The following is a 12,696-nucleotide window of genomic DNA, read 5'->3' as shown; positions in this document are numbered from 1 at the left end:
CATGCTGGATAGCGGTCGATGTGTGGAGTAATAGTAGTAGATGCAGGCAGGAGTCGGTCTAATCTTGGACGTGATGCCTATGTAATGATCATTGCCTGGATATCGTCATGATTATTTGAAGTTCTATCAATTGCCCAACAGTAATTTGTTTACCCATCGTTTGCTATTTTTCTCGAGAGAAGCCACTAGTGAAACCTACGTCCCCCGAGTCTTCTTTATCATATATTTGCTTTGCGATCTACTTTTCCTTTGCGTTTTTATTCAGATCTATTAAACCAAAAAAATACAAAAATATCTTGCTGCACTTTATTTCATTTGTGATCTATTATTTCAATCCAATACAATTTTCTCCCATCCGTTTGCCTATCTTGAGGCGCCGTACCCCGAAAGGGATTGACAACCCCTTTAACACGTCGGGTTGCGAGGTGTTGTTATTTGTGTGCAGGTGCTGCTTACGTTGTGATTGCTTGGTTCTCCTACTAGTTCGATACCTTGGTTTCATAACTAAGGGAGATACCTACCGTTGTTGTGCTACATCATCCTCTCATCTTGGGGGAAATACCGACGTAGTCATAGCGACACCATCACTCCTCATTCAGTCTATTGCTAGCTCTTCCTCACCAGCCGCCTCCTTCTCAGCCACCTTCATCTGATCCACCAAGCGCATCAACATCCTAACATGGACGCACATTATCATTGCCGCATCAGGATCCAACTCGTCTATCCTCATGGTCAACATTTTTGTATCCTCCAAAGCATACACAAACTCAACCTTCCTCTCTTCGAACTTGGTCTTCTTCTCTTCGAGGTTGATCTTCTTGTCGGTCGTCGTCATCAAGATGTTGAACCTCTTCGCCTTCTTTTGCTCCCTCACGTCATAGCGCTTCACGCATGCCTCATCCTTATTCGCCAAGATGCCCTTGAACCTCTTCGTCATCTTGGCCGCCACCCCTTCTCGCTTCTCCTTCCCCCCTCCCACTTCTTTCTTTGAAACCTAAAGGAAATATGCCCTAGAGGCAATAATAAAGTTGTTATTTATATTTCCTTATATCATGATAAATGTTTATTATTCATTCTAGAATTGTATTAACCGGAAACTTAGTACATGTGTGAATACATAGACAAAACAGAGTGTCCCTAGTATGCCTCTACTTGACTAGCTCGTTAATCAAAGATGGTTAAGTTTCCTGGCCATAGACATGTGTTGTCATTTGATGAACGGGATCACATCATTAGAAAATAATGTGATGGACAAGACCCATCCGTTAACTTAGCATAATGATCGTTAAGTTTTATTGCTATTGCTTTCTTCATGACTTATACATATTCCTCTGACTATGAGATTATGCAACTCCCGGATACCGAAGGAACACCTTATGTGCTATCAAACGCCACAACATAACTGGGTGATTATAAAGATGCTCTACAGGTCTCTCCGAAGGTGTTTGTTGGGTTGGCATAGATCGAGATTAGGATTTGTCACTCCGAGTATCGGAGAGGTATCTCTGGGCCCTCTCGGTAATGCACATCACTATAAGCCTTGCAAGCAATGTGACTAATGAGTTAGTTGTGGGATGATGCATTACGGAACGAGTAAAGAGACTTGCTGGTAACGAGATTGAACTAGGTATGATGATACTGACGATCGAATCTCGGGCAAGTAACATACTGATGACAAAGGGAATAACGTATGTTGTTATTGTGGTTTGACCAATAAAGATCTTCGTAGAATATGTAGGAACCAATATGAGAATCCAGGTTCCGCTATTGGTTATTGACCGGAGATGTGTCTCGGTCATGTTTACATAGTTCTCAAACCCGTAGGGTCCGCACGCTTAACATTCGATGACGATTTGTATTATGAGTTATGTGTTTGTGTGACCGAAGTTTGTTTGGAGTCCCGGATGAGATCACGGACATGACGAGGAGTCTCGAAATGGTCGAGAGGTAAAGATTCATATATTGAAAGGTAGTATTCGGACATTGGAATGGTTTCGAGTGGTTCGGGTATTTTACCGGAGTACCGAGGGGTCACTTGAACCCCCCGGGGAAGTATTGGGCATGCATGGGCCTTAGTGGAGAGAGAGGAGGGCCGCAAGGGCTGGCCGCGCCCCCTCCATGGCAGTCCGAATTGGACTAGGGGAGGGGGCGGCGCCCCCCTTTCTCTCTCCCTCTCCCTCTCCTTCCTTTTCCCCTCCGGTGAGAAAGGAAAAGAGGGGGGCGAATCCTACTAGGAGTGGAGTCCTAGTAGGACTCCCCCCATGGCGCGCCCCTCCTGGCCAACCACCTCCTCCTCCCCTCCTTTATATACGGGGGCAGGGGCACCCCATAGCACATCAATTGTTCTCTTAGCCGTGTGCGGTGCCCCCCTCCATAGTTAACTCCTCCGGTCATAGCGTCGTAGTGCTTAGGAGAAGCCCTGCGCGGATCACATCACCATCACCATCACCACACCGTCATGCTGACGGAACTCTCCCTCGACCCTCTGCTTGATCAAGAGTTCGAGGGACGTCATCGAGCTGAACGTGTGCTGAACTCGGAGGTGCCATACGTTCGGTACTAGATCGATTGGATCATGAAGACGTTCGACTACATCAACCGCGTTAACCTAACGCTTCCGCTTTCGGTCTACGAGGGTACGTGGACACACTCTCCCCTCTCATTGCTATGCATCTCCTAGATAGATCTTGCGTGAGCGTGGGATTTTTTTTAAATTGCATGCTACGTTCCCCAACAGTGGTATCAGAGCCAGGTCTATGCGTAGATGATATGAACGAGCAGAACACAAAGAGTTGTGGGCGATAATAGTCATACTGCTTACCACCAACGTCTTATTTTGATTCGGCGGTATTGTTGGATGAAGCGGCCCGGACCAACATTACATGACAACGTTCATGAGACCGGTTCTACCGACGTGCTTTTGCACACAGGTGGCTGGCGGGTGTCTGTTTCTCCAACTTTACTTGAATCAAATTTGACTACGCCCGGTCCTTGTTGAAGGTTAAAACATCACACTTGACGAAAAATCGTTGTGGTTTTGATGCGTACGTAAAAATGGTTCTTGCTAGAAGCCCATAGCAGCCACGTAAAACTTGCAACAACAGAGTAGAGGACGTCTAACTTGTTTTTGTAGGGCATGTTGTGATGTGATATGGTCAAGACATGATGTGATATAATTTATTGTATGAGATGATCATGTTTTTGTAAAAGTTATCGGCAACTGGTAGGAGCCTTATGGTTGTCGCTTTATTGTATGAAATGCAATCGCCATGTAATTGCTTTACTTTATCACTATGAGGTAGCGATAGTTGTAGAAGCAAGAGTTGGCGAGACGACAACGACGCTATGATGGAGATCAAGGTGTCAAGCCGGTGACGATGAAGATCATGATGGTGCTTTGGAGATGGAGGTCAAAGGCACAAGATGATGATGTTGGGGAACGTAGTAATTTCAAAAAAAAATCTATGCACACGCAAGATCATGGTGATGCATAGCAACGAGAGGGGAGAGTGTTGTCCATGTACCCTCGTAGACCGAAAGCGGAAGCGTTAACACAACGCGGTTGATGTAGTCGTACGTCTTCACGATCCGACCGATCAAGTACCGAACGCACGGCACCTCCGAGTTCAGCACACGTTCAGCTCGATGACGTCCCTCGAACTCCGATCCAGCCGAGCTTTGAGGGAGAGTTCCGTCAGCACGACGGCGTGGTGACGATGATGAAGTTCTACCGACGTAGGACTTCGCCTAAGCACCGCTACGATATTATCGAGGTGGACTATGGTGGAGGAGGGCACCGCACACGGCTAAAAGATCAAACGATGAATTGTTGTGTCTATGGGGTGCCCCCCTGCCCCGTATATAAAGGAGCAAGGGGGGAGGAGGGCGCGCCAAGGGGGGAGTCCTACTCCCACCGGGAGTAGGACTCCTCCTTTCCTTGTTGGAGTAGGAGAGAAGGAAAGAGGGGGAGTGGGAGAAGGAAAAGGGGGCTGCACCCCTTGTCCAATTCGGACCAGAGGGGGGGTGCGCGCCTCCTTCCTTTTGGCCTCTATCCTCTATTCCCGTATGGCCCAATAAGGCCCAATACTTCTCCCCGGCGAATTCCCGTAACTCTCCGGTACTCCGATAAATACCCGAATCACTCGGAACCTTTCTGAAGTCCGAATATAGTCGTCCAATATATCGATCTTTACATCTCGGCCATTTCGAGACTCCTCGTCATGTCCCCGATCTCATCCGGGACTCCGAACTACCTTCGGTACATCAAAACACAAAAACTCATAATATAACTGTCATCGAACTTTAAGCGTGCGGACCCTACGGGTTCGAGAACAATGTAGACATGACCGAGACACGTCTCCGGTCAATAACCAATAGCGGAACCTGGATGCTCATATTGGCTCCCACATATTCTACGAAGATCTTTATCGGTCAAACCGCATAACAACATATGTTGTTCCCTTTGTCATCGGTATGTTACTTGCCCGAGATTCGATCGTCGGTATCTCAATACCTAGTTCAATCTCGTTACCGGCAAGTCTCTTTACTCGTTCCGTAATACATCATCCCGCAACTAGCTCATTAGTTGCAATGCTTGCAAGGCTTATAGTGATGTGCATTACCGAGTGGGCCCAAAGATACCTCTCCGACAATCGGAGTGACAAATCCTAATCTCGAAATACGCCAACCCAACAAGTACCTTCGGAGACACCTGTAGAGCACCTTTATAATCACCCAGTTACGTTGTGACGTTTGGTAGCACACAAAGTGTTCCTCCGGTAAACGGGAGTTTCATAATCTCATAGTCATAGGAACATGTACAAGTCATGAAGAAAGTAATAGCAACATACTAAACGATCGAGTGATAAGCTAACGGAATGGGTCAAGTCAATCACATCATTCTCCTAATGATGTGATCCCGTTAATCAAATGACAACTCATGTCTATGGCTAGGAAACATAACCATCTTTGATCAACGAGCTAGTCAAGTAGAGGCATACTAGTGACACTCTGTTTGTCTATGTATTCACACATGTATCAAGTTACCGGTTAATACAATTCTAGCATGAATAATAAACATTTATCATGATATAAGGAAATAAATAATAACTTTATTATTGCCTCTAGGGCATATTTCCTTCAGTCTCCCACTTGCACTAGAGTCAATAATCTAGTTCACATCGCCATGTGATTTAACATCAATAGTTCACATCACCATGTGATTAACACCCATAGTTCACATCGTGATGTGACCAACACCCAAAAGGTTTACTAGAGTCAGTAATCTAGTTCACATTGTTATGTGATTAACACCCAAAGAGTACTAAGGTGTGATCATGTTTTGCTTGTGAGATAATTTTAGTCAACGGGTCTGTCACATTCAGATCCGTAAGTATTTTGCAAATTTCTATGTCTACAATGCTCTGCACAGAGCTACTCTAGCTAATTGCTCCCACTTTCAATATGTATCTAGACCGAGACTTAGAGTCATCTAGATTAGTGTCAAAACTTGCATCGATGTAACCCTTTACGACGAAACTTTTGTCACTTCCATAATCGAGAAACATATCCTTATTTCACTAAGGATAATTTTGACCGCTGTCCAGTGATCTAATCCTAGATCACTATTGTACTCCCTTGCCAAAATCAGTGTAGGGTATACAATAGATCTGGTACACAGCATGGCATACTTTATAGAACCTATGGACGAGGCATAGGGAATGACTTTCATTCTTTTTCTATCTTCTGCCGTGGTCGGGCTTTGAGTCTTACTCAATTTCACACCTTGTAACACAGGCAAGAAACTCTTTCTTTGACTGTTCCATTTTGAACCACTTCAAAATCTTGTTAAGGTATGTATTCATTGAAAAAACTTATCAAGCGTCTTGATCTATCTCTATAGATCTTGATGCTCAATATGTAAGCAGCTTCACCGAGGTCTTTCTTTGAAAAACTCCTTTCAAACACTCCTTTATGCTTTGCAGAATAATTCTACATTATTTCCGATCAACAATATGTCATTCACATATACTTATCAGAAATGCTGTAGTGCTCCCACTCACTTTCTTGTAAATACAGGCTTCACCGCAAGTCTGTATAAAACTATATCCTTTGATCAACTTATCAAAGCGTATATTCCAACTTTGAGATGCTTGCACCAGTCCATAGATGGATCGCTGGAGCTTGCATATTTTGTTAGCACCTTTAGGATTGACAAAACCTTCTGGTTGCATCATATACAACTCTTCTTTAATAAATCCATTAAGGAATGCAGTTTTGTTTATCCATTTGCCAGATTTCATAAAATGCGGCAATTGCTAACATGATTCGGACAGACTTAAGCATAGATACGAGTGAGAAACTCTCATCGTAGTCAACACCTTAAACTTGTCGAAAACCTTTCGCAACAAGTCGAGCTTTATAGACAGTAACATTACCGTCAGCGACAGTCTTCTTCTTGAAGATCCATTTATTTTCAATGGCTTGCCGATCATCGGGCAAGTCAACCAAAGTCCATACTTTGTTCTCATACATGGATCCCATCTCGGATTTCATGGCCTCAAGCCATTTTGCGGAATCTGGGCTCACCATCGCTTCTTCATAGTTCGTAGGTTTGTCATGGTCTAGTAACATAACCTCCAGAACAGGATTACCGTACCACTTTGGTGCGGATCTTACTCTGGTTGACCTACGAGGTTCAGTAATAACTTGATCTGAAGTTCCATGATCATCATCATTAACTTCCTCACTAATTGGTATAGGCGTCACAGAAACTGGTTTCTGCGATGAACTACTTTCCAATAAGGGAGCAGGTACAATTACCTCATCAAGTTCTACTTTCCTCCCACTCACTTCTTTCGAGAGAAACTCCTTCTCTAGAAAGGATCCATTCTTAGCAACGAATGTCTTGCCTTCGGATCTGTGATAGAAGGTGTACCCAACTGTCTCCTTTGGGTATCCTATGAAGACACATTTCTACGATTTGGGTTTGAGCTTATCAGGATGAAACTTTTTCACATAAGCATCCCAACCCCAAACTTTAAGAAATGACAACTTTGGTTTCTTTCCAAACCACAGTTCATAAGATGTCGTCTCAATGGATTTAGATGGTACCCTATTTAACGTGAATGCAGCTGTCTCTAATGCATAACCCCAAAACGATAGTGGTAGATCGGTAAGAGACATCATATATCGCACCATATCTAATAAAGTACGGTTACGATGTTCGGACACACCATTACACTGTGGTGTTCCAGGTGGCGTGAGTAGTGAAACTATTTCACATTGTTTTAACTGAAGGCCAAACTCGTAACTCAAATACTCTTCTCCACGATCAGATCGTAGAAACTTTATTTTCTTGTTACGATGATTTTCCACTTCACTCTGAAATTATATGAACTTTTCAAATGTTTCGAACTTCTGTTTCATTAAGTAGATATACCCATATCTGCTCAAATCATCTGTGAAGGTAAGAAAATAATGATACCCGCTATGAGCCTCAATATTCATCAGACCACATACATCAGTATGTATGATTTCCAACAAATCTATTGCTTGCTCCATTGTTCCGGAGAACGGCGTTTTAGTCATCTTGCCCAAGAGGCATGGTTCGCAAGCATCAAGTCATTCATAATCAAGTGATTCCAAAATCCCATCAGCATGGAGTTTCTTCATGCGCTTTACACCAATATGACCTAAACGGCAGTGCCACAAATAAGTTGCACTATCATTATTAACTTTGCATCTTTTGGCTTCAATATTATGAATATGTGTATCACTACGATCGAGATCCAACAAACCATTTTCATTGGGTGTATGACCATTGAAGGTTTTATTCATGTAAATAGAACAACATTTATTCTCTAACTTAAATGAATAACCGTATTGCAATAAACATGATCAAATCATATTCATGCTCAACGCAAACACCAAATAACACTTATTTAGGTTCAACACTAATCCCGAAAGTGTAGGGAGCATGCGATGATGATCATATCAATCTTGGAACCACTTCCAACACACATCGTCACTTCACCCTTAACTAGTCTCTGTTCATTCCGCAATTCCTGTTTCGAGTTACTACTCTTAGTAACTGAACCAGTATCAAATACCGAGGGGTTGCTACGAACACTAGTAAAATACACATCAATAATCTGTATATCAAATATACCTTTGTTCACTTTGCCATCCTTTTTATCCGCCAAATACTTGGGGCAGTTCCGCTTCCAGTGACCAGTCCCTTTGCAGTAGAAGCACTTAGTCTCAGGCTTAGGACCAGACTTGGGCTTCTTCACTTGAGCAGCAACTTGCTTGCCGTTCTTCTTGAAGTTCCCCTTCTTCCCTTTGCCGTTTTTCTTGAAACTAGTGGTCTCGTCAACCATTAACACTTTATGTTTTTCTTGATTTCTACCTTCGCCGATTTTAGCATCGCGAAGAGCTTGGGAATTGTTTTCGTCATCCCTTGCATATTATAGTTCATCACGAAGTTCTACTAACTTGGTGATGGTGACTAGAGAATTCTGCCAATCACTATCTTATCTGGAAGATTAACTCCCACTTGATTCAAGCGATTGTAGTACCCAGACAATCTGAGCACATGCTTACGGCTTGAGCTATTCTCCTCCATCTTTTAGCTATAGAACTTGTTGGAGACTTCATATCTCTCAACTCGGGTATTTGCTTGAAATATTAACTTCAACTCCTAGAACATCTCATATGGTCCATGACGTTCAAAACGTCTTTGAAGTCCCGATTCTAAGCCGTTAAGCATGGTGCACTAAACTATCAAGTAGTCATCATATTGAGCTAGCCAAACGTTCATAACGTCTGCATTTGCTCCTGCAATAGGTCTATCACCTAGCGGTGCATCAAGGACATAATTCTTCTGTGCAGCAATGAGGTTAATCCTCAGATCACGGACCAAGTCCGCATCATTGCTACTAACATCTTTCAACTTAGTTTTCTCTAGGAACATATCAAAATAAAATAGGGAAGCAACAACGCGAGCTATTGATCTACAACATAATTTCCAAAATACTATCAGGACTAAGTTCATGATAAATTTAAGTTCAATTAATCATATTACTTAAGAACTCCCACTTAGATAGACATCCCTCTAATCTTCTAAGTGATCACGTGATCCATATCAACTAAACCATGTCCGATCATCACGTGAGATGGAGTAGTTTCAATGGTGAACATCACTATGTTGATCATATGTACTATATGATTCACGCTCGACCTTTCGGTCTCCGTGTTCCGAGGCCATATCTGTTATATGCTAGGCTCGTCAAGCTTAACCTGAGTATTCCGCGTGTGCAACTGTTTTGCACCCGTTGTATTTGAACGTAGAGCCTATCACACCCGATCATCACGTGGTGTCTCAGCACGAAGAACTTTCGCAACGGTGCATACTCAGGGAGAACACTTATAGTTTGATAATTTAGTGAGGGATCATCTTATAATGCTACCGTCAATCAAAGCAAGATAAGATGCATAAAAGATAAACATCACATGCAATCAATATAAGTGATATGATATGGCCATCATCATCTTGTGCTTGTGATCTCCATCTCCGAAGCACCGTCATGATCACCATCGTCACCGGCGCGACACCTTGATCTTCATCGTAGTATCATTGTCGTCTCGCCAATCTTATGCTTCTACGACTATCGCTACCGCTTAGTGATAAAGTAAAGCATTACAGGGCGATTGCATTGCATACAATAAAGCGACAACCATATGGCTCCTGCCAGTTGCCGATAACTCGGTTACAAAACATGATCATCTCATACAATAAAATTTAGCATCATGTCTTGACCATATCACATCACAACATGCCCTGCAAAAACAAGTTAGACGTCCTCTACTTTGTTGTTGCAAGTTTTACGTGGCTGCTATGGGCTTAGCAAGAACCGTTCTCACCTACGCATCAAAACCACAACGATAGTTTGTCAAGTTGGTGCTGTTTTAATCTTCGCAAGGACCGGGCGTAGCCACACTCGGTTCAACTAAAGTTTGAGAAACTGACATCCGCAAGCCACCTATGTGCAAAGCACGTTGGTAGAACCAGTCTCGCGTAAGCGTACGCGTAATGTCGGTCCGGGCCGCTTCATCCAACAATACCGCCAAACCAAAGTATGACATGCCGTTAAGCAGTATGACTTATATCGCCCACAACTCACTTGTGTTCTACTCGTGCATATAACATCAACGCATAAAACCAGGCTCGGATGCCACTGTTGGGGAACGTAGTAATTTCAAAAAAAATTCTACGCACACGCAAGATCATGGTGATGCATAGCAACGAGAGGGGAGAGTGTTGTCCACGTACCCTCGTAGACCGAAAGCGGAAGCGTTAACACAACGCGGTTGATGTAGTCGTACGTCTTCACGATCCGACCGATCAAGTACCGAACGCAGGGCACCTCCGAGTTCAGCACACGTTCAGCTCGATGACTTCCCTCGAACTCCGATCCAGCCGAGCTCTAAGGGAGAGTTCCGCCAGCACGACGGCGTGGTGACGATGATGATGTTCTACAGACGCATGGCTTCGCCTAAGCACCGCTACGATATTATCGAGGACTATGGTGGAGGGGGGCACCGCACACGGCTAAAAGATCAAACGATCAATTGTTGTGTCTATGGGGTGCCCCCTGCCCCCGTATATAAAGGAGCAAGGGGGGAGGCGGCCGACCAAGGAGGAGGGCGCGCCAAGGGGGGAGTCCTACTCCCACCGGGAGTAGGACTCCTCCTTTCCTTGTTGGAGTAGGAGAGAAGGAAAGAGGGGGAGTGGGAGAAGGAAAAGGGGGCTGCACCCCTTGTCCAATTCGGACCAGAGGGGGGGTGCGCGCCTCCTTCCTTTTGGCCTCTCTCCTCTATTCCCGTATGGCCCAATAAGGCCCAATACTTCTCCCCGGCGAATTCCCGTAACTCTCCGGTACTCCGATAAATATCCGAATCACTCGGAACCTTTCCAAAGTCCTAATATAGTCGTCCAATATATCGGTCTTTACGTCTCGGCCATTTCGAGACTCCTCGTCATGTCTCCGATCTCATCCGAGACTCCGAACTACCTTCGGTACATCAAAACACAAAAACTCATAATATAACCGTCATCGAACTTTAAGCGTGCGGACCCTACAGGTTCGAGAACGATGTAGACATGACCGAGACACGTCTCCGGTAAATAACCAATAGCGGAACATGGATGCTCATATTGGCTCCCACATATTCTACGAAGATCTTTATCGGTCAAACCGCATAACAACATACGTTGTTCCCTTTGTCATCGGTATGTTACTTGCCCGAGATTCGATCGTCGGTATCTCAATACCTAGTTCAATCTCGTTCCCGGCAAGTTGTTGGAAATATGCCCTAGAGGCAATAATAAATGGTTATTATTATATTTCTTTGTTCATGATAATAGTCTATTATTCATGCTATAATTGTATTGTCCGGAAATCGTAATACATGTGTGAATACATAGACCACAACCTGTCCCTAGTAAGCCTCTAGTTGACTAGCTCGTTGATCAACAGATAGTCATGATTTCCTGACTATGGACATTGGATGTCATTGATAACGGGATCACATCATTAGGAGAATGATGTGATGGACAAGACCCAATCCTAAGCATAGCATAAAAGATCGTGTAGTTTCGTTTGCTAGAGCTTTTCCAATGTCAAGTATCTTTTCCTTAGACCATGAGATCGTGCAACTCCCGGATACCGTAGGAGTGCTTTGGGTGTGCCAAACGTCACAACGTAACTGGGTGACTATAAAGGTGCATTACGGGTATCTCCGAAAGTGTCTGTTGGGTTGGCACGGATCGAGACTGGGATTTGTCACTCCGTGTGACGGAGAGGTATCTCTGGGCCCACTCGGTAATGCATCATCATAATGAGCTCAATGTGACTAAGGCGTTAGTCACGGGATCATGCATTGCGGTACGAGTAAATAGACTTGCCGGTAACGAGATTGAACAAGGTATTGGGATACCGACGATCGAATCTCGGGCAAGTAACATACCGTTTGACAAAGGGAATTGCATACGGATTGATTGAATCCTCGACACCGTGGTTCATCCGATGAGATCATCGTGGATCATGTGGGAGCCAACATGGGTATCCAGATCCCGCTGTTGGTTATTGACCGGAGAGGCGTCTCGGTCATGTCTGCATGTCTCCCGAACCCGTAGGGTCTACACACTTAAGGTCCGGTGAAGCTAGGGTTGTAGAGATATATGTATGCGGAAACCCGAAAGTTGTTCGGAGTCCCGGATGAGATCCCGGACGTCACGAGAGGTTCCGGAATGGTCCGGAGGTGAAGAATTATATATAGGAAGTCAAGTTTCGGCCACCGGGAAAGTTTCGGGGGTTACCGGTATTGTACCGGGACCACCGGAAGGGTCCCGGGGGTCCACCGGGTGGGGCCACCTGTCCCGGAGGGCCCCGTGGGCTGAAAGAGGAAGGGAACCAGCCCCTAGTGGGCTGGGGCGCCCCCCTTGGGCCTCCCCCCATGCGCCTAGGGTTGGAAACCCTAGGGGGGGGGGGGAGCTTCCCCCTTGCCTTGGGGGGCAAGGCACCCCTTCCCCCCCACTTGGCCGCCGCCCCCCTTTGAGATCCCATCTCTTGGGGCTGGCGCACCCCCCAGGGGGCCTATATAAAGGGGGGGAGGGCAGCACATAACAGCCTT

This window comes from Aegilops tauschii, chromosome 6 (assembly GCF_002575655.3).
Source record: "Aegilops tauschii subsp. strangulata cultivar AL8/78 chromosome 6, Aet v6.0, whole genome shotgun sequence".
Lineage (NCBI taxonomy): Eukaryota > Viridiplantae > Streptophyta > Magnoliopsida > Poales > Poaceae > Aegilops > Aegilops tauschii.
Note: the sequence above shows the minus strand (reverse complement) of the source record.